Raw genomic sequence first — 20,898 nt, forward strand, 5'->3', positions numbered from 1 at the left:
AAAGATAAAAAATAAAAAGAATACTAATAGTAATAATTTGACCTTTTAATTTATTTTTAATTCTTACCCTATATTAAAAAAAATGTACCAAATCTAAAAAATATATATATTAAATTTCTAAAAATATTTACATAGTAAAAGGTGGTAAAAATTCAAATATAGTCAAAAATTAGGTGCTCACAACTGTCACTCTTTGCTTGGAAACATGAAGAGTTTTCAGGCAAAGACTAGGTGAGCCATGTGACTAATTTTTGACCAAACCGTTATTCAAAAGGAAAATAAATAAAAGATAGGGTGCAACCGAGTCCTGGTTTTGGACAACCTACATATCCCGGGTTATAGGGAAATCGGGTCACGTGTAGTTCAAGGAGAATGGTGGAATGATGAGTTAAGGAGTCGAGTGAGGTTCCGGCGAGGCTCCGGTCTGCGGTCCTGCTATTATAAAAAAGAAACTAAAGGAGCCTATCAGCTATGAGTTACAAGATTCATATCTACGCGTCTTCTGAAACTTGATCTTGAATCTTGACTGGTTTTTCATGCAGACTCTGATCTAAACCTTGATGCTTGCTAGCTGTAGGTGCTAGTTTCATTGTTCTATAGCTTCTTCTAATCAAAACAGGACCCCAATGCTCGTGGCTTCAGTCATGTCTTGAGCATTCCACATCTTTTCAACTGCTTTTGCATTTTGGATTCACCTATTTTTTTCTTTTCATTTATTCTGAATTGAGACTTCTTCTTTTGGTCATCTCGAACCCTGTGCCTCGAGGTAAAACCTACTCAGACACCAAAACAAATAAACTAACAAAATTTTTCTGTCCCAGTTTGCACTAGGAAAATTTCGGGAGTTATTGTAACAAATATCTAAACTACTTCTTTATTGAAAGCAATAAAAGGTCGGGAATGGTGTACCCCGAAAATAAAAACAGAGACTAGGGAATTGAGACCCTATATCTAAAATGAAAGAAACTAGGGAGTGGAGACCCTATATTGGAAAAACGACTAGAGATTGGTGTACCCTGATACTGGTAAGGAAATGTAACCAGGGGTTGGTACCCTGTATTACGAAAAAAGAATGTAATCAGAGATTGGTACCCTGTAGTACTAAAAAAAATGTAGTCATGGGATGACGTCCTGTATTACTGAAAGGAAATGTAACCACAGGATGACACCCTGTATTACGAAAAAGAAATGTAACCAGGGGTTGGTGCCCTATATTACTGAAATGAAAATGAATCCCCTAAGCAAAAAGGTTATACCTAGGTTAAACTGCGAACAGCGAGCCTGGGCGAAGAGTATTTCTACCCGGAATATGAGCTGGATCCCCCAAGGCGAAAAATTTCTACCTGGGTTAAGCTACGTAAAACAACCTAAGCGAAGAGTACTTCTACCTAGAATATGAGTTGGATCACCCTAGGCAAAAAGGTTCTACCTGGGTTAAGCTATGTAAAACATCCTGAGCGAAGAGTACTTCTACCCTGAGCTATGAGCTGGACCCCCCTAGGCGAAATGGTTCTACCTGGGTTAAGCTACGAAAAACAACCTGGGCGAAGAGTACTTCTACCCGGAACTATGAGCTGGATCACCCTAGGTGAAAAGGTTCTACCTGGGTTAAGCTACGAAAAACAGCGTGGGCGAATAGTACTTTTACTCAAAACTATGAGCTGGATCCCCCTAGGCGAAAAGGTTCTACCTGGGTTAAGCTACGTAAAATAACCTGAGCGAATAGTACTTCTATCCGGAACTATGAGTTGGATCCCCATAGGAGAAAATGTTCTACCTGGGTTAAGCTACGTAAAACAACATGGGCGAAGAGTACTTCTACCCGGAACTATGAGCTGGATCCCCCTAGGCGAAAAGGTTCTACCTGGGTTAAGCTACGAAAAACAACCTGAGCGAATAGTACTTCTGCCCAGAACTATGAGCTGGATCCCCCTAGGCGAAAAGGTTATGCCTGGGTTAAGCTACGTAAAACATCCTGGACGAAGAGTACTTTTACCCGGAACTATGAGCTAGATCCCCCTAGGCGAAAATGTTCTACATGGGTTAAGCTACGTAAAACAACCTGAATGAAGAGCACTTCTACCCGGAAACTATGAGCTGGATCCCCCTAGGTGAAAAGGTTCTACCTGGGTTAAGCTACGTAAAACAACCTGAGCGAAGAGTACTTCTACCCGGAACTATGAGTTGGACCACCCTAGGCGAAAAGGTTCTACCTGGGTTAAGCTACAAAAAACAAGCCTGGACGAAGAGTACTTCTACCTGGAAATATGAGCTGGATCCCCCTAGGAGAAAAGGTTCTACCTAGGTTAAGCTACAAAAAACAGCCTGGGCGAAGAGTACTTCTACCCGGAACTATGAGCTGAGTCCCCCTAGGCGAAAAAGTTTTACCTGAGTTAAGCTATGTAAAACATCATGAGCGAAAATTACTTCTACCCGAAACTATGAGCTGGATTCCCCTAGGCGAAAATATTCTACCTGGGTTAAGCTACTGTAAAAAAACCTGAGCGAAGAGTACTTCTACCCGGACTTATGAGCTGAATCCCCCTAGGCAAAAATGTTCTACCTGGGTTAAGCTACTGTAAAATAACATGAGCGAAGAGTACTTCTATCCGGAACTATGAGTTGAATCCCCCTAGGCGAAATAGTTCTACCTGAGTTAAGCTATTGTAAAACAACCTGAGCGAAGAGTACTTCTACCCGCAACTATGAGCTGGATTCCCCTAGGCGAAAAGGTTCTACCTAGGTTAAGCTACGAAAAACAAGCCTGGGCGAATAGTACTTCTACCCGAAAATATGAGTTGGTCCCCCTAGGCGAAAAGGTTCTACCTGGGTTAAGCTACGCAAAACATCTTGGGCGAAGAGTACTTCTACCCGGAACTATGAGCTGGATCCCCCTAGGTTAAAAGGTTCTACCTGGGTTAAGCTACATAAAACAAGCCTGGGGGAAGAGTACTTCTACCCGGAACTATGAGTTAGATCACCTTAGGCGAAAAGGTTCTACCTGGGTTAAGCTACAAAAAATAAGCCTGGGCGAAGAGTACTTCTACCTGGAAATATGAGCTGGATCCCCCTAGGCGAATAGGTTCTACCTGGGTTAAGCTACGAATATAATCTGTAATAGTGATGCATGCTGAAAATAAAAGAAAAATATATATAAAATCACCTTTGGTGACATTCATCCTTTAGGAATCTCCATTCTGCACTTCTTTGATCCTGCTACAAACAAAGAAAAATTGTGAGTTTTAAAAGTGGTGGTCGGTTTGTGGCCTTAATTTCTTTGGCAGCTTGGCTTTGTGCCCATCTTCTTTTGATGATGATTTCAACCTGCCACTAGATGTTTCGTGAATACCACTTGCATTTCTGGCCCCTTTGGCAGCTTGGCTTTGTGCCCATCTTCTTTTGATGATGATTTCAACCTGCCACTAGATGTTTCGTGAATACCACTTGCATTTCTGGCCCCGGAGAGCCTTTGATTTCAAACTTTTACATGACGGTTGGTCACATGGGACTTAACCTTTTCAACTTTATTTTGCCTTTATGGCATTTCACTTTCGACTTCTTTCGTCCAAAACTTTCAATTTCAGAGCATAGTGGAACCTTTGCCTTTTCAAACTTTGCCAAAACGGTTAGCCACTTGGGACTTAACCTATTCAACTTCATTTTGCCTTGTAGGCACTTTCAATTTGATTTCCTCATTTCGAGAGTTTTTGATTTCAAAGCATCAGCCACCATGGCCAATCGGGGTTGACTTGATGCCCCTACCAAGGCTGGGTGCCTCTTGAATATTAGCTTGTATCAAACGAAAGCCCTGTAAATCAGTTTTGCTATCCCTTCATTGCCTTAATTTTGGAATAAAGTTAGGCCGAAAGGGATTCAAAGAACAACAAACAATGGAATGGACAATGAATTTAGATAAGAGATATCCCTTTCGGGGGAAGGAAAGAAGGACTTATCTGGAGTATATGCGGACTTCAATGAACATGACATGCCTTTTGGACTGGATGCCCGATCTGTGTCCACTGTACGACTCTCAGAAATTTATCACAACTTTTGCCTTGAAACCGAGAAACCTGGCCTAAGACTATGTCAATGCTAATGGGTGTGAGGATCCTCTTTTCGATCAGTGGTGCCCTTTGCGGGTTTTCACCAACTGACCTCTCTCATTTCTCTTCTAGACATCGCCTTATAGTGCTCTTTGCGAGTTTTCACTAACAAGACTCTCATTTTGGTTTCTTTACTAACCATCGCCTTGCAGTGCTCGTGAGGGTTTTCACCAATAAGACTCTCTCATTTTAGTTCTCTCATTGTGTTGTATCAATCCAATTAATTGTATCCTCCAATTCTTAACATTCTCGTTGATTGATCGGAAGGACTGGGAAAGGATTTGGGTAAAAATGATTTGGATTGAATTACAGCTTTGGAACCTTTCAGGCAAAACCATCGCCAAACCATTGTAATATCTGCCCCAGTTTCAACTTTTGTGGGAATGTGAATTTTTATTTTGGTGTGACTTAACCCCAGAGAGAGGCTGCCTACTTATCCTTTCGGAATCAAGTCAAACATAGTTCAATGAAACATGAACTTGTTTGGATTTTTGTTCTGTTTTTTTTCTCTCTCTCTCTCTCTCTCTCTTTCATTTTTTTCATTTCATTTCCTTTTTGTATTTTCATTTTTTTTTCATTTTTTTCATAATAACTTCCAGGTTCCAAAGAGGGTAATAAAAAAAAAAAAAGAGCCGGCTCAAATGGTTTACAAAGGGTTGAGTATTTGGATAGTGTGAAAGAAAGCCTTCTTCATCCCAAATGGAGAACATTAATGATATATAGAAGATCTAACATAGTACCTTTTGACTACATTCACGTTGACAGTTGTTTTAGGGACATTTCCTTTGATGCTTCCCAGGTACAACACTCTCTTTTGCAGTACTATCGTTACAATGTATGAACATTTCCAATTTGAAGCCAATTTTCCTTTAACTTCTTCATGAGGTGGGAGGATACGTCTCAGAATGAATTGTCCTATTTTGAACTTTTTGGGCTGCACTTTCTTGTTGTAGGCACGGTCCATTCTTTGTTGGTACAATTGCCTGTGGCAAACTGCGACCATCAGTTTTTCATCAATCATAGTTAATTGTTCCAAATCGGTTCTTGACCTCCTCAATCTCGACTTCAACAATGATCCGAAGAGAGGGAATTTCAACTTCTTCCGATTTCATTTGGACTTGGCTTAGGCCTAATGTTCCAATTCTTTATTTATTTTCTCACAAGCCTTATCTTCAACACATTCTGCTTCTTGATTCATTTTTTCGAGGTCTGACAGCGTTTTAGGATCTGGGCATGAAGTCCGCAAACATGTCATATTATAAAAATCTGCATTAACAGAATTGAAAAGGGAATAAGAAAGGTGACAAGATTAAGAAAAAAGACATTCCTGGACAATGAAATATTAATTTCATTTAATTGATATTTTTTTAATTTGATTTTCTTTTTGAATTTTAAAGGTAAAAGGGTTTACATTAGAAAGTAAGACAATAAAATAAAAAAATTCGGATTACACCTAAAATAATCCGGACGCAGAAAAGATAGCAAGACTGGCTACCGAGACTTCCGTCTGATGGGGGACTTTCAGGCTTGGCGACCGTTTTTTGGCTTTTCTCCTATCTCGGCAATGACTATAATGGCCTTCAGTGCCGGATCAAATTCCTCATCCTCGTAAATCATTCTGACTATTGGCCTATTGCTGTGAGTAGGAAAGGATTATTCATCATATTATGAGCCTCTTCGTCCCGAAGAACGATTCTTTCAGCTTCAATCAAGTCTTCAACTGCCCTCTTGAGGGTCTAACAGTCCTCCGTACTGTGTCCCACTGCTCGAGAGTGGTATTCACATCTAGCATTAGCTCGGTGCGAGGGGACTCGGGGTTCGGTCGGTTCGAGGCCACTGGCTGTAACAAACCTAGCCTGATTAGCTTTTGGAACAAGCTTGAATATGATTCACCAATATGGATGAACTTATTCCATCTCCAGAGGCTCTTTTTTTTTTTTCATATCTTGATTTTTTTTTTTGTTTGTTGTTTTTTGCTCTTTATTTTTCTCTGATATTTTTTGTTACTCTTTTCTTTCTTTTTCACTCAATATTTGTTTTGATTTATTTTTTCACTCAATTTGTTTAAGGCTATGATCGAATGCGATAGGGATTGCCTACGTATCATGACGTCGCATGAATCAAATTATTACGTAGTTCAAGAATACCAGAAATAAAGTAAATAAGCTAACTCTTTTTCTAATTTATTTATCAATCTTTCTTTTTTGAAAATCATACCACAAAAGCTCCTAACAAGGAAAATATTTTAGATTTTGAATTTTTCTCTATTTGTTTTATTCGAAATTTTCGAAAGAAAGAGTACTAAACAAGAAAGAAAATATTTTTGGATTTTTATTTTTTATTTTTTTATTTTTTGATAATTTTCGAAAGAAAGAAAATATTTTTTTGAATTTTGAATTTATTGTTTTTAATTTATTTTTTTTGGAGAAAGACTTTTGAAAAAGGAAGAAAATATTTTTGGATTTTTAGATTTGACGACTAAAAGAAAGATTTCTAAAGAAGGAATTAAAGAAAAATAGTTTTGGATTTTTTAAAAATAATTGGGGCCGAAACCGATGAGATTTGCCTACGTATCTCACATCCGGTGAGAATCAGACCGGCGTAGTTCGATCCATTTTGACATAATAGGGGAAATATAACACTTGAAATGCCTTTTTTTTTCAAAATTTGGGCAGAGTTTCGGGATTTTTCAAATACCGTAATTTTAGAAACCGGATGAATTTTCTCTCCTACCTCTCACCCTGCATTTCTCAATTTTCTGTTTTTATTCTAGAAGCCAGTCAACATGTAAACCAGATAAAACAAATTGGACAAGTAGCACGCAGGATGCATTAGGATGGTCTTTTATTTTGGGTACACCTATCCTAGACGGACCCAACCTCTATATTGAGTCCCCAAAGTCAAATGCACGTGATGCAAACAAACATTCCTACTAGAGATCCGGCATGAGGCTATGTTATTCTAGGTTTAAATCCTCGGGGTGTGTTTTAGACCTGGCTTACCCAAGCGGACAGCTCGAGCCGAGGTAGGGGCAATGTACCGGGAGCACGAAAGTCTACCCGGCCTAGTTATTGATCCAGTCTCATTCTATTTCGTATGACCTGTAACAGAAAAGTGGGTCACGCGCACGTGTACACCATAAATTCAGAAGACTCAGAAGGGAGGCGTAAAAAGGCAGTTTATATAATTCAAATATTATCAAAGCGGTAAATGAGCAGCAATTAGCACATTAGGCCTACAAACACAGTAGTATCAGCAATCAAGAAAGCCTAGTATATCACATTACAAGCTAGAATTCTGAACCCTAAATCAGAGATTCTAGGTTCTTTTCCTCAGCAGAGTCGCCAGAGCTGTCACACCTCTTTTTGCCCCAAAAGATATATGTTTTATGGATTGTTGTGGGTTAAAGAGTTTTTTCAATTAAAGTGATAAATTTGAATAAGGATTATTTTATTTACAGAGTCGCCACTTGGAATTGATTTTTTGGGTGTTCCAAGTCACTTTTTATTTGAATCCCTAGTCAAAAGAAGGTTTGACTCTATTATTATTGGTATGCGAAAATAAAGTCCAGGTAAGGAATTCTGTTGACCGGGGAGAAGGTGTAAGGCATTCCTCGAGTCCCGTGGTTCTAGCACGCTCGCTTTATTGACTATAACTTGGCTTGAATTAATTTTAGATAAACTGTGATTTATTAGTTTTCATATTTTATCTGTCCGCTTTTATATTAAAATATGGAATTATCTTTGAAACGAATCAAGTGTGTGAATCCGTTTAGTTTATTGTGCCAAAATCATGTCACGTATACGTGCACGCAATTAATAGCATTTTTATTATATTTAAGGTTATTTCGCCCAAAGTTGCGCGAACGCATACCTTGATTTTAGTTTTGGGAATCGTAATTATGTCACTCGAACGTATACATAATCACGATAATTCAATTAATTATGAGTACGCCTAAAGCATTCTAGCGCATTCATGATTTGTTTCTTTCCTAAGTTTGAGATTATTGTGAAGGCCATGAATTATGTAATTACTTGTGGAAGAAGTGTATGATTTTAGATATTTGAATAAATAAACCATCATATACCAATAATCTACAACCCAACAATTGAAGCCCAAACTCATTAGGGTCCAAATCTTTCCAACTTTAAAGCAAGTTTGAATACCATATTTTCAAAAACATGATTAAGCATATAGCATTTAAGGACTAACTTACATTATTATTTATAAAATTTAAAGGCAAATAAATAAAATCACATGAAATAAGATAAAAAGAACAGAGGGAAGAATAAACCTTTAATGCAAAATTTTCAATTAAATGAGTCTCCAAGAACAGGTACAATAACTCAGACGAACGTCGAACAAGCATAAGCGACGAATAACATCAAACCTAGTGAACAGAGCTCCAACGGAATCCTCGACCTCTACTATTGACTCCACTTTTTGGCGTGTAAAATAGGACGTTATGAAGTATTTTGTTGGGTTTTGGGTGATGACTTGTTGGATTGTTTGAAAGAAAGACGAAGAAAGAATGACACGAGTAGAAATTCCCTTAGCGTAGAAGAAGAAAAAATAATTTCTCTCAATTCCCTCCCCCCTTCTTTTTTTCTCCTTCTCCCCCTTCTTTTCTCCTCACATTTCTCTTCTATTTATAGAGGAAAAAAAATTGGAATTCTTTTAGATTTTTTTTATTTATTATTTTTTAATTAAAAAGAATTCTCACTTCCCATTTTTTTTCCTTTTAAAAAAAAATAATTCCTCACTTTCCTTTACTTTTATTTTTTAATTTCCTACCTTTTTTACTTTACTTTTTTTATTTTTTTACTTATTTTACTCTTCTTTTATTAATTTCCACTTATTTTACTTTTCTTTTTTAAATTTTCACTTTCTTTTACTTTTTTAAAAAAAAAAGAAATTCAGCTACCTTTACTTTTATTTTTTTAATTTCATCTTTCTTTTACTTTTCATTTTTTTAAATTTTCACATTCTTTTACTTTTATTTTTTTAATTTTCCACTTTCTTTTACTTTTTTTAAAAATTAATTTTCACCTACTTTTACTTTTAATTTTTTATTCCATACTTTTAATTTTCCTATTATTTTATTTCCATTCGAAAATTTTAAAAAATATTTAATTTTTTCGTTTTTTAAATTTATTTTATTTTAAAATAAAGATAAAAAGTAAAAATAATACTAATAGTAATAATTTGAACTTTTAATTTATTTTTAATTCTTACCCTATATTAAAAAAAATGTACCAAATCTAAAAAATATATATATTAAATTTCTAAAAATATTTACATAGTAAAAGGTGGTAAAAATTCAAATATAGTCAAAAATTAGGTGCTCACACGTTTTTGAGAGGAACTTTTGATGAAGGGAAAGCACAGAGCTGCCGTGGAGGCCGAGTTTCATCTTTCTTCCACCAAACTTAGTAATTTTTATGTTTCATTGTATGATTTGTCGTTTGGCTACCATGTCTATGTGGAGCTAAACTTCACGTTCTAGGGTTGTGGTTCTTTCATGACTATTGTTATTCGGATATTGATTTTGATTTCTTATTTATCATATTGGTTTATTTATTCAAAAAAAAAAATTCCCTTTGGGATCATTTCTTCTCATTCAACACCATCCACAATGTAGTCATATGGGGTTCGAGAGCTTTGTTTAGGCGGAGAACTTTTCGGGACAAGTGTTAGTGTGTCACTTGTGTTTGCCTCTTCGTGAGGTTGTTCTCTCGATATTTTGTACTCATTGCTCATCTCCGCTTGTAGACGTCGGTCAATTGACTGCATCACGTTAAATGTTTGTCTCTTTTGGTAGATTTCTCTTTTGTTGTCTGATTTATCGTTGTTCAAGATTTGTTTTAGTAACTTCCGCATGACACCTGATTATTTCGATCCTAACAGTCGGATCCTCCAAAAATGTTGTTGCATCTATATCGGATCCTCCTAAAATGCAAGCCGTATCTCAGCACCCGAATATTTAATTAATTAAAAATAAAGATCAAGTCATAATTACACAAAATTTGTTGGTACTTAAATTTTATGTGATGAGGAATCTGACAGTTAGATCCGAACCGAACCATTGGGATACCTGTACCTGTATCCGAGCAACATAGTTTCTCAAAATAGTTTACATGTAAATATGGAGGACGACATCGATACTCACATGGAAATCTTTCATTATCTTCAACAAATTTTAGTATTAAATGCCAGATGAGTTGCTCTTCACAAGTAGGTTATTAAATGGAATTTACCAATAAATATAGATTACTTCCATGTATTCAACACGTATTCCTCTTTTGTTAGATTTTGATGGTCCCTGACATTGCTTCTGCTTCCTTTCAGTTATTAGCACTGATAACTGTCTGTACTCAGAAAGACAATGGTTGAGGTGTACATCCATTTATTTCTTTGCTCCACTCTTGCAGGGGTCATTACAATGTATATCTACAGAGCATTGCCGTCAATGGGCAAACTATGCCGGTTGATCCAGCAGTTTTTGCGATCTCTGGTGATCGAGGAACCATTGTTGATTCTGGTACAACTTTAGCTTATCTTACTGCAGAAGCTTATGAACCTTTGTCAATGCTGTAAGTGTTCTCCCAATTTGGTCTAGGATTCTCAAAATATATACGAGTGTATTCCTATGTTGAGTCATGAGTGAACTTATTGTATTTGCCCATTAACCTAAATTCTTATGGTTAATAATCCAGAGATAAGGCTTTGAATGCCAATCCTAACATGAATGCCTAAGGTCAATGATGATATTCCTATCCCACAAGCTAATTAGTCATCGTTTCCAGTGGGATTCTGGACGGGATATATTAATCAAAGGCTATCCAATTCAGGTTTTTAACTTAAGTTCTCTTTCCTGGTAAACTTAAATTACCTTGGCAATTTAATCGGCGATCAAGTAATCAAAAATGCTAAGAGCAGATTTAGGTAAAGAATTCTAGCAATCAACATATAATAGTCAAGAACATATGATATTAATCAAAACCCTGAATCCACAAAAGAATCTAAGCCCTAAAAAAGGTATGTAGTTCATATAGACATGCTAGAGCAAATCAAAGTATTCAAAACACAGTGTTATTGTGTAACAGTGGAGATAGAAAAACTTATTGGGTCCTTGATCTTTGATGAAGCTTGATTCTTCTTATTCCACGAAGTTCTCTATGAAAACCAACAAAGTCGAACCGCTAAAATGCCTTGGCCAGATGGTCCTTTCAGGAAGGATGATCCCTCTATCTCGTGTTCTCCACTTTTTCTTCCTTTTGATCTCAAAATGCTTCCAAAGCACCAAGATCTAACAAACTAACCACATTGGTATTAATTCAAAGTGATAAATTCTCAAAAGTAAAGCAAAACCTATGCGAAAAGATATGATTAACTCGATATAAAATGGACTTATCATCTGCCTCCCCCTTAGATTAAACGTGGTCCAGACTAAGCCTGAAATAGGCCAAGTCTGTTCATATATAAAAAAATTTTCTTCCCAAATCAAGATGACAGAACTAGATGAACTTTACTACTTGTTAATCCAATAAAGGTAGTTTCATAACACTGGCCACATCTAGGACATGCTCATCAGCTGAAGGACTTAATTTGAAGTGTCCATTTTTACAAACTTCATTTCCTCTTTCATAATCAAGACTGATGGGTGGGAGCGTTTCCTTGTCTTCCCACAATCCTCCTTGCTGGTAAAATGTTTCATAAGGGTACTCCATGCAAGATGGTTGACTGCTTATTTTGTGTACTGATATTCCACGACATATATTACAAACTGTACCCAAACATTATCCTCAGCAAATGATCTATTGCGGAAACTTCTTTCTAGTACAAAGTGAATTCCAATTTTTTTTCTGTTACATTGAAGGCTATGTACCTTTGCAAGGAAGGTTGCTAATTTTGCTGTTCTCTTTTCTTTATTTTAACTTATTCATCTGCAGATAACTGCCGCTGCTTCACCTTCAGCCAGGCTAGTCATATCAGGAAGAAGGCCGTGCTATCTAGTTTCCTCAAGGTTCCTTGTTTTGTGTTTAATTGAAGTTATTATGTACCTCAATGGTTTCTACACAACTGTTTCGTGACTTGAGCATGGCACCCTGTTTCTCAAACAGCATATCCGATATGTTTCCTCCAGTTTCTCTCTAAACTTTGCCGGTGGTGCATCCATGGATTTAAGACCAGCGGACTACCTTGTGCATATGGGCTTTTATGTGAGTGTTGAAACCTGCATTTGTAATTTAAACGTCTTCTACTGAAAAGTTATATTAAACCTTGTCACTTTCATGATTTATCTGCTATTTTTATGAAGTACAAAGATAAGTGACTCTATTATATGTGTTAAACAGGAAGGTGCTGCTATGTGGTGCATTAGCTTTCAAAAAGATGATGCAGGCGTAACAATTTTAGGAGGCTGGTTTCCGGATAATGGTTACGTCTCATACTTCCGTTACTTCATTCTACATTTTAGCTTCTTTAGTGGGTGCTTATCATTGTGCGTGATATCTGTATACTTGTGTGCTCAAGTATTGTCGGTGCTTAGAAAACCTTTCATATTGATATCTTTATCATTTGAAATGTCACAGAATTTTCATTTTGTGCTGTCAATTACTTTCTTTACTCATGGATGAAAAGTTTGCTTCCTTCTTGGCCCAGATGCATTTCCTGGCATTACTGGATTCTTAGTACTTTTCGCGGACAAAATTTTTCAAAGATTTAGACGATTGATTCTGTGTGTTTTCAGTGAGTGAAGCAGTTGTTAATAAGCTGAAAGGTAGCATGTATAGTCACAGGCAGTTGTTCTCTGATGTTCAAAGAGAGCAGAAAGTGGCATTCATGGATAGTTGATTGGTGGAAAGATTTTAAAGGGAATCTGATTATCCTTCCATTTTCAAAAGTTCTTCCTAAGGTTGTGCCGTGATCTTTCTGTTTCTGTGATAATGTTGGTTCGAAGGTACTTGTATAGGTGAGGGAGATTCTTGTCCATTTGGAGCGTTTATAGAAACGGATGCATAGTCTTGACGTAGTTAATGGCCATATAATGTAGCAGCCTTTTGTATAATCCTGGATTTATGATTGTCTTATTGTTGATAAAAAGTGAAACGAGTATCCCCTCTGTGGAACTTAAGTTATTTGTTTGGGGTTGTATATTGTTCTTTCTCTTTCCTGTTAACTTTGCGGCTTCTTCTTCCTCTTCACAGCAAGTAACAGTGAACTCAAATTGAAGAGTTGAGGTCCAAAGTGCTTGTAGATATGTTCCAGTGGTCCATTTTTGAAAACTCAAGCCAAAAGCATCCGTTTTCAGAATCTATCTATCTATCCACACACACATTGCACCTGCACGTGGCCGCTGACTGAAACAAAACAAGTACCTTTTGTGAGCAGTGATGACCAAAGTTTGCTTATCTTAGTTTTGGTAAATATAATGCAATGTGGATCAATTTTATGTGTGCATGTGTACTTGAGTACCTTCTCCTGATACCCTCCCAGAATTTCCACTCTCTGAAATAACAGACTATGTAACACTAGATCGCTCACGGGGGAAGAGAGGGGGACTGGGGGGAACGGAATGAAATGAATTTTTTTTAAAAGCTGAAGTCGCCTAAGGTAAGTGGTTATAGGAGTCATATGTTCTATTTGATTTGGAGTGGAAATGCTGAAAATGTGTCCCAATGTGGTTTACCATACAAATATTATATTTATTGGTTTCCTAATTGCATTACTTGCATCATTACTGTGAGAGAGTGGAGAATCTAGAGTAAAGATGGAAACTAGTTGGCACTCACTTCTCTTTCTCTTGTTGCTCAGATCTTGTTCTTAAAGATAAGATCATTGTATATGACTTGGCTCGGAAAAGAATTGGATGGGCAGATTATGATTGTAAGTACTCTTCTTTCAGATTTGGTTCTTGACATCACTTTTAATCCACATTGCTTCCTTTTTTGGAGTCATTGATAAATATACATCCTAGCAATTCTCTATCATGAGGGAGCTACAATATTCATTTACAAAATCTTTTATTATAGGTTCATCACCTGTGAATGTTACTACAACCTCCGGCAAGGATGAATTTATCAATGCTGGACAATTAAGTGTGAGCAGCTCATCAAGCAGGCTGCACTTCAATCTGCGACATGCTAGTACTAATGCCCGTCGTTTACTTTTTTTGGTGCTGATGATAGGTTTCCCATTTTGGAGCTTGACTTCAGTTTTATCTTGCCATATTTTCCTCAATATCAGTTTTATCTTGGCTAGCAATTGCGGCGTCAATTTGATTCCTGCAATTAACTTTTGCACCAAGCTTATATCCATCATCATTCATGTACAGAAGAGGGCTTTTCCTTTCTTCTGACATTCATCACACACCCTTTTAGATGTCTCTGTCTTGACAATCCAATGTAATATGGTCATTATTTTGTCAAATAGAGTCCATCTCACATAAGCATAAGCATCTTTGCAAAGTGTAGACTTTGTTGGCAATATTTTTTGGGACCCAAAAATATTGCATTGTGTGTTGGACATCATTTGCACAAGTTGTATCTCTTCTTTTACACCAAAGAGGTCAAGACTTTTTTGCCTATAAAAGGGAAGGCCATTAGTTCATTTTAGACACACCAACAAAACTTGAGTCTTCATTTCTTGTTTCTTCCTTTCTTCCTTTATTAAGAGTGTTTTGTATGAGAGTTAAGTGTTGGGAAGCACTTGTGTGAACCCTTTCTTTGGAGTGATCTTGTGAGGTTATTCTCTTAGGGTATTTGGGATTAATTAGAGTGTTTACTCTAATTTTGTACTCTCTTTTGTACTCTTATTGTTATAGTAAATTGCTCCTCTCCGCTTGTGGACGTAGGTCACTTTGACCGAACCACGTTAAATTTGTATCTTCTTTATCTACTTTAATTGTCGTTGTTATCAACTTCCATTGTCTTTGTTATTGTTATTATACCGTTGTTTGGCTAAATTCTGCACTACCCGAATTTCTGATCTTAACAAATTGGTATCATAGCCGGATCTAACCAGGTTAGTTTCAATAGCCAAAATGACTCTAACAAAGACCTATGTTGAGAAATTTGACCGAAGAGCAAAATTCGGAATGTGGCAATTAAAGATGGAAGCTATCCTAATTCAGGATGGCTTAGACTTGGCGTTGCAAGGAAATGAGAAGAAGCCGGATAAAATGACGGACGAGTAGTTTGCCATCATAGACAAAAAGGCAAAAGCAGGTATTATTTTAAATCTCTCAAATGAGGTTTTACGTGAAGTTTCTGTAGAAACCACAGCTAAAGGCATGTGAAAAAAAATTGAAAACCTTATATATGAAGAGGACGGTGAAAAATAGACTTTACGTGAAGCAGAAGCTTTATACAATTCGTATGAGTGAAGGTACCTCTATTCTCTCTCATCTTGACACCTTTGATTCCATTCTTATGGATTTGAGTAATATAGATGCTGAAATTAAAGATGAGGATCAAGTCGTGTTACTGCTTTGTTCTCTACCCCCATCTTTTAAGCATATAAGAGATACTATGCTTTATGCAAAGGATAATATCTCTTATAAGGATATTAAATCTATCTTAAAATCAAAAGAACAGATAGATAGTGATATTACTAGGGAAGCTAGTGTAACTCAAGCGGAAGTTGGCTTGTTTGTTAGGGGCAAATCCGACTCCAATTCTAGATACAATAATTTAGAGTGTCGCTATTGTCATAAGAAAGGTCACAATATCTCTGAATGCTATAAACTGAAAAATAAAGAAAAGCACAAAGAAAGAAAAAATGAGCACAAAAATACTGACACCGCCGAAGCTAGTGTAGCAACTGATGAGATTGAGGGAACTATATTTTTAGCAACTGAAACTAGTTTCAGATTAGACAATGAGTGGATTTTAGATTCCGGTTGTTCATATCATATGTGTCCTAGCAGAGACTTGTTTTCTACATATGATTCAGTTGCAGGTAGAGTTGTCCAATTGGGTAACAATGTTACTTGTAACGTTATTGGCAAAGGTACAATTCGGGTCAGAATGCACGATGATGTGGTGAGAACTCTCACCGATGTTAGATATGTTCCTGAGTTGAAGAAAAATCTCATATCTTTGGGCACTTTAGAATCCCTTGGGTGCAAATTCACTGGTGAAGGTGGAGTTCTGAAAATTTTTCAAGGTGCTCGTGTGATAATGAAAGCACACAGATCTGGTTCGTTGTATACTTTATTGGGCTCCACTGTTATAAGCTCTACTACAGTTTCGGTATCAGACAACTTGTCTGATTTTGATGGCATTAAATTTTGACATATGCCCATTGGGGCTTTTGCGGAGAAGGTGGAGCAAATTTACTATATCATCCAAAATTAGGCCAAGGTGGAGATTTGTAATATGGCCATTATTTTATCAAATGGAGTCCATCTCACATAAGCATAAGCATCTTTGCAAAGTGTAGACTTTGTTGGCAATATTCTTTGGGACCCAAAAATATTGCATTGTGTGTTGGACATCATTTGCACAAGTTGTATCTCTTCTTTTACATCTAAGAGGTCAAGACTTTTTGCCTATAAAAGGGAAGGCCATTAGTTCATTTTAGACACACCAACAAGACTTGAGTCTTCATTTCTTGTTTCTTCCTTTCTTCCTTTATTAAGAGTATTTTGTATGAGAGTTAAGTGTTGGGAAGCACTTGTGTGAACCCTTTCTTTGGAGTGATCTTGTGAGGTTATTCTCTTAGGATATTTGGGATTAATTAGGGTATTTACTCTAATTTTGTACTCTCTTTTGTACTCTTATTGTTATAGTAAATTGCTCCTCTCCGCTTGTGGACACAGGTCACTTTGACCGAACCACGTTAAATTTGTGTTTTCTTTATCTACTTTAATTGTCGTTGTTATCAACTTCCATTGTCTTTGTTATTGTCATTATACCATTGTTTGGCTAAATTCCGCACTACCCGGATTCCCGATCCTAACAAATTGGTATCAGAGCCGGATCTAACCGGGTTAGTTTCAATAGCCAAAATGACTCTAACAAAGTCCTATGTTGAGAAATTTGACCGAAGTGCAAACTTCGGAATGTGGCAATTAAAGATAGAAGCTATCCTAATTCAGGATGGCTTAGACTTGGCGTTGCAAGGAAAGGAGAAGAAGCCGGATAAAATGACGGACGAGGAGTTTGTCATCATAGACAAAAAGGCAAAAGCAGGTATTATTTTAAATCTCTCAAATGAGGTTTTACGTGAAGTTTTTGTAGAAACCACAGCGAAAGGCATGTGGGAAAAATTGAAAACCTTATATATGAAGAGGACGATGGAAAATAGGCTTTACGTGAAGCAGAAGCTTTATACAATTCGTATAAGTGAAGGTACCTCTATTCTTTCTCATCTTGACACCTTTGATTCCATTCTTATGGATTTGAGTAATATAGATGCTGAAATTAAAGATGGGGATCAAGTCGTGTTACTGATTTGTTCTCTACCCCCATCTTTTAAGCATATAAGAGATAATATGCTTTATGCAAAGGATAATATCTCTTATAAGGATATTAAATCTATCTTAAAATCAAAAGAACAGATAGATAGTGATATTACTGGGGAAAGCTAGTGGAACTCAAGCGGAAGTTGGCTTGTTTGTTAGGGGCAAATTCGACTCCAATTCCAGATACAATAATTTAGAGTGTCGCTATTGTCATAAGAAAGGTCACAATATCTCTGAATGCTATAAACTGAAAAATAAAGAAAAGCACAAAGAAAGAAAAAATGAGCACAAAAATACTGACACCGCCGAAGCTAGTGTAGCAACTGATGAGATTGAGGGAACTATATTTTTATCAACTGAAACTAGTTTCAGATTAGACAATGAGTGAATTTTAGATTCCGGTTGTTCATATCATATGTGTCCTAGTAGGGACTTGTTTTCTACATATGATTCAGTTGCAGGTGGAGTTGTCCAATTGGGTAACAATGTTACTTGTAACGTTATTGGCAAAGGTATAATTCGGGTCAGAATGCACGATGATGTGGTGAGAACTCTCACCGATGTTAGATATGTTCCTGTGTTGAAGAAAAATCTCATATCTTTGGGCACTTTAGAATTCCTTGGGTGCAAATTCACTGGTGAAGGTGGAGTTCTTAAAATTATTCAAGGTGCTCGTGTGATCATGAAAGCACACAAATCTGGTTCGTTGTATACTTTATTGGGCTCCACTGTTATAGGCTCTACTACAGTTTCGGTATCAGACAACTTGTCTGATTTTGATGGCATTAAATTTTGACATATGCCCATTGGGGCTTTTGCGGAGAAGGTGGAGCAAATTACTATATCATCCAAAATTAGGCCAAGGTGGAGATTTGTAATATGACCATTATTTTGTCAAATGAAGTCCATCTCACATAAACATAAGCATCTTCGCAAAGTATAGACTTTGTTGGCAATATTCCTTGGGACCCAAAAATATTGCATTGTGTGTTGGACATCATTTGCACAAGTTGTATCTCTTCTTTTACATCTAAGAGGTCAAGACTTTTTTGCCTATAAAAGGGAAGGCCATTAGTTCATTTTAGACACACTAACAAGACTTGAGTTTTCATTTCTTGTTTCTTCCTTTCTTCCTTTATTAAGAGTGTTTTGTAAGAGAGTTAAGTATTGGGAAGCACTTGTGTGAACCCTTTCTTTGGAGTAATCTTGTGAGGTTATTCTCTTAGGATATTTGGGATTAATTAGAGTGTTTACTCTAATTTTGTACTCTCTTTTATACTCTTATTGTTATAGTAAATTGCTCCTCTCCGCTTGTGGACGTAGGTCACTTTGACCGAACCACGTTAAATTTGTGTCTTCTTTATCTACTTTAATTGTCGTTGTTATCAACTTCCATTGTCTTTGTTATTGTCATTATACCGTTGTTTGGCTAAATTTCGCACTACTCGGATTCCCGATCCTAAGAATGTAGATAACCTATTAGTTAAGGATGGGGAAGACTTTGTTGGAGGCAAGACAATTTTTTTTCCCCAGTTCTTGCTTCTTAATGGTCAAGTTTTAGAAGGTAAAATGTCAGAAGGCATGGGCTTCTTATAGAATATCTGGTTGTGTATGAAAGAACAACTCGCCGTTCTAATCATTAGTGCTTTGTTATTTTCATCTAGTCTTGTTCGCCGTGTAACACATCTTGTGGAGAATGTGAAGAGAAGTACTTCGTTTTTTCCTCCCTTTAAAGATTTTTAATTGTCATTGTATATTGAAGAATCTGTTTGCTGGTCAATCTATGGGCTTCAGATTGATTCTGAAGTTTGGCCTCATCATTTTGTTAGGTTTGGCATGAGGGCCACTCCAAGGTTGAGTCCGCCTTTGTGGAATTGCCTGCCTAGCGGACTGGGTTAGAAAAGGTGGTGTAGAATTTCTATGGAACCTCGAGCATGAGTGGGGAATCCCTCATGCTTGCTGTTTCTGTAACTTTTTGGTGTCTTTCCAGGTATACTCGCAGGAACTGAGGTTGACTGTGTGAACATCCTCCAAATTGAAATTTTAAAAGTAGGGGGAGTTGGAGAAGAAACATAATGGTAAGCCTCCTTACTATATTGAGAGTTTGGCTATGGTATTGGGTAAGTTGCCTTTTATTGAAAAATGTAGTTAGTGTAGTTAACCATGCGTGACTAGCCGTTTGAGTTTTGTGAAGCCTCTGCACCATATGGCAGAGACACATATGGACTTTTATAAGGTAGGAGTAAGGTATGCGTATACACTACTGACTACCCTCCCCAGACTCCATTTTATGGATTACACTGGGTCTTTTGTTGTTGTTGTTGAGATGCCACTGGTGAAGTTGGCGCTAAAACTTCCTCGTGCTGCCTGAACTCTTGTTCCTTGGTGAAATAGCTGCGCACCACGGGATACACAACGCTCTAATGATTCCAAATGAATGATGTGTTTACAACTTGACCAGAGGTGGATACGATACAGGTTAACGTAAACCTAGAACTCAATTATTATTGTAGTATTAACTTGAAGTCGTTATAGGAAATCATTCAAATCGTGGATTTGCCTTTGAGGGAACTTACACTCTTCTTTCGTCGTTGATTGGGGACCCATGCATGAAAAAATCTTGTCACATCGTAATCTCATGCTGAGCAATATTGTGCCCAGTAAAAGTAAAGCTTTTAGAACTCGTTTTAGACTTGTCCAACTGGACGTACCAAAAATTGTTGTAACTGAAAATTTTGACTAGACTAGAACTAATATTCCGTCGAGGTGTGATAATCTTGGTCATAAAAGATCTGTCATTGGAGTCTGAATTAAATTTAAATTTCTCTGTGAAAATTCACACAAGGTCTACACTTTATTAGCTTCTTTCTTAAAAATAAAATAAAATCAAAGAGTTACTATCCGATAGAGGGAAGAAAAAAACCAATCTTTCAAGAGCCAAAATTAAACTTCTTTGAATATATGATTCTGCTATTGATGTGAAAATGAAAAAGATAATGACAATGCTTGTATCTAGTTATGTTAATAGTACATATAGCAACAAACAACAACAACAAACAGTAAATTCAGTATAATTCCATAAGTTGAGTCTGAGAGTAATATGCATGCAGATCTTACCTCTACCTTGAGAAGGCAGAGAAGCTGTTTCCGATAGACCCTCCGTTTAAGGAGAGATGAAAAGAAAGTAGTAACAACAACATGATAATAAAAAGACGAAGCGAAAAGAGAAAATATAGCAAGATATAATAGTTCTTTTGGTAAGTAATACAAGATACAACCATAGAAATACCATTTTAATATATAAGAGAGCTGCAAAGGAAACCAAGA

General features: G+C 36.8%; 1 pseudogene; it reads left to right on the forward strand.

Moving 5' to 3' along the window:
- The window catches only part of LOC107810541 (aspartic proteinase 36-like), a 33,240-nt pseudogene extending 18,320 nt beyond the window's left edge, over positions 1–14,920 (forward strand).
- Positions 14,921–20,898: the final 5,978 nt, after the last annotated feature.

The sequence above is a fragment of the Nicotiana tabacum genome, chromosome 24, assembly GCF_000715075.1.
Source record: "Nicotiana tabacum cultivar K326 chromosome 24, ASM71507v2, whole genome shotgun sequence".
In the NCBI taxonomy this organism is placed as follows: domain Eukaryota; kingdom Viridiplantae; phylum Streptophyta; class Magnoliopsida; order Solanales; family Solanaceae; genus Nicotiana; species Nicotiana tabacum.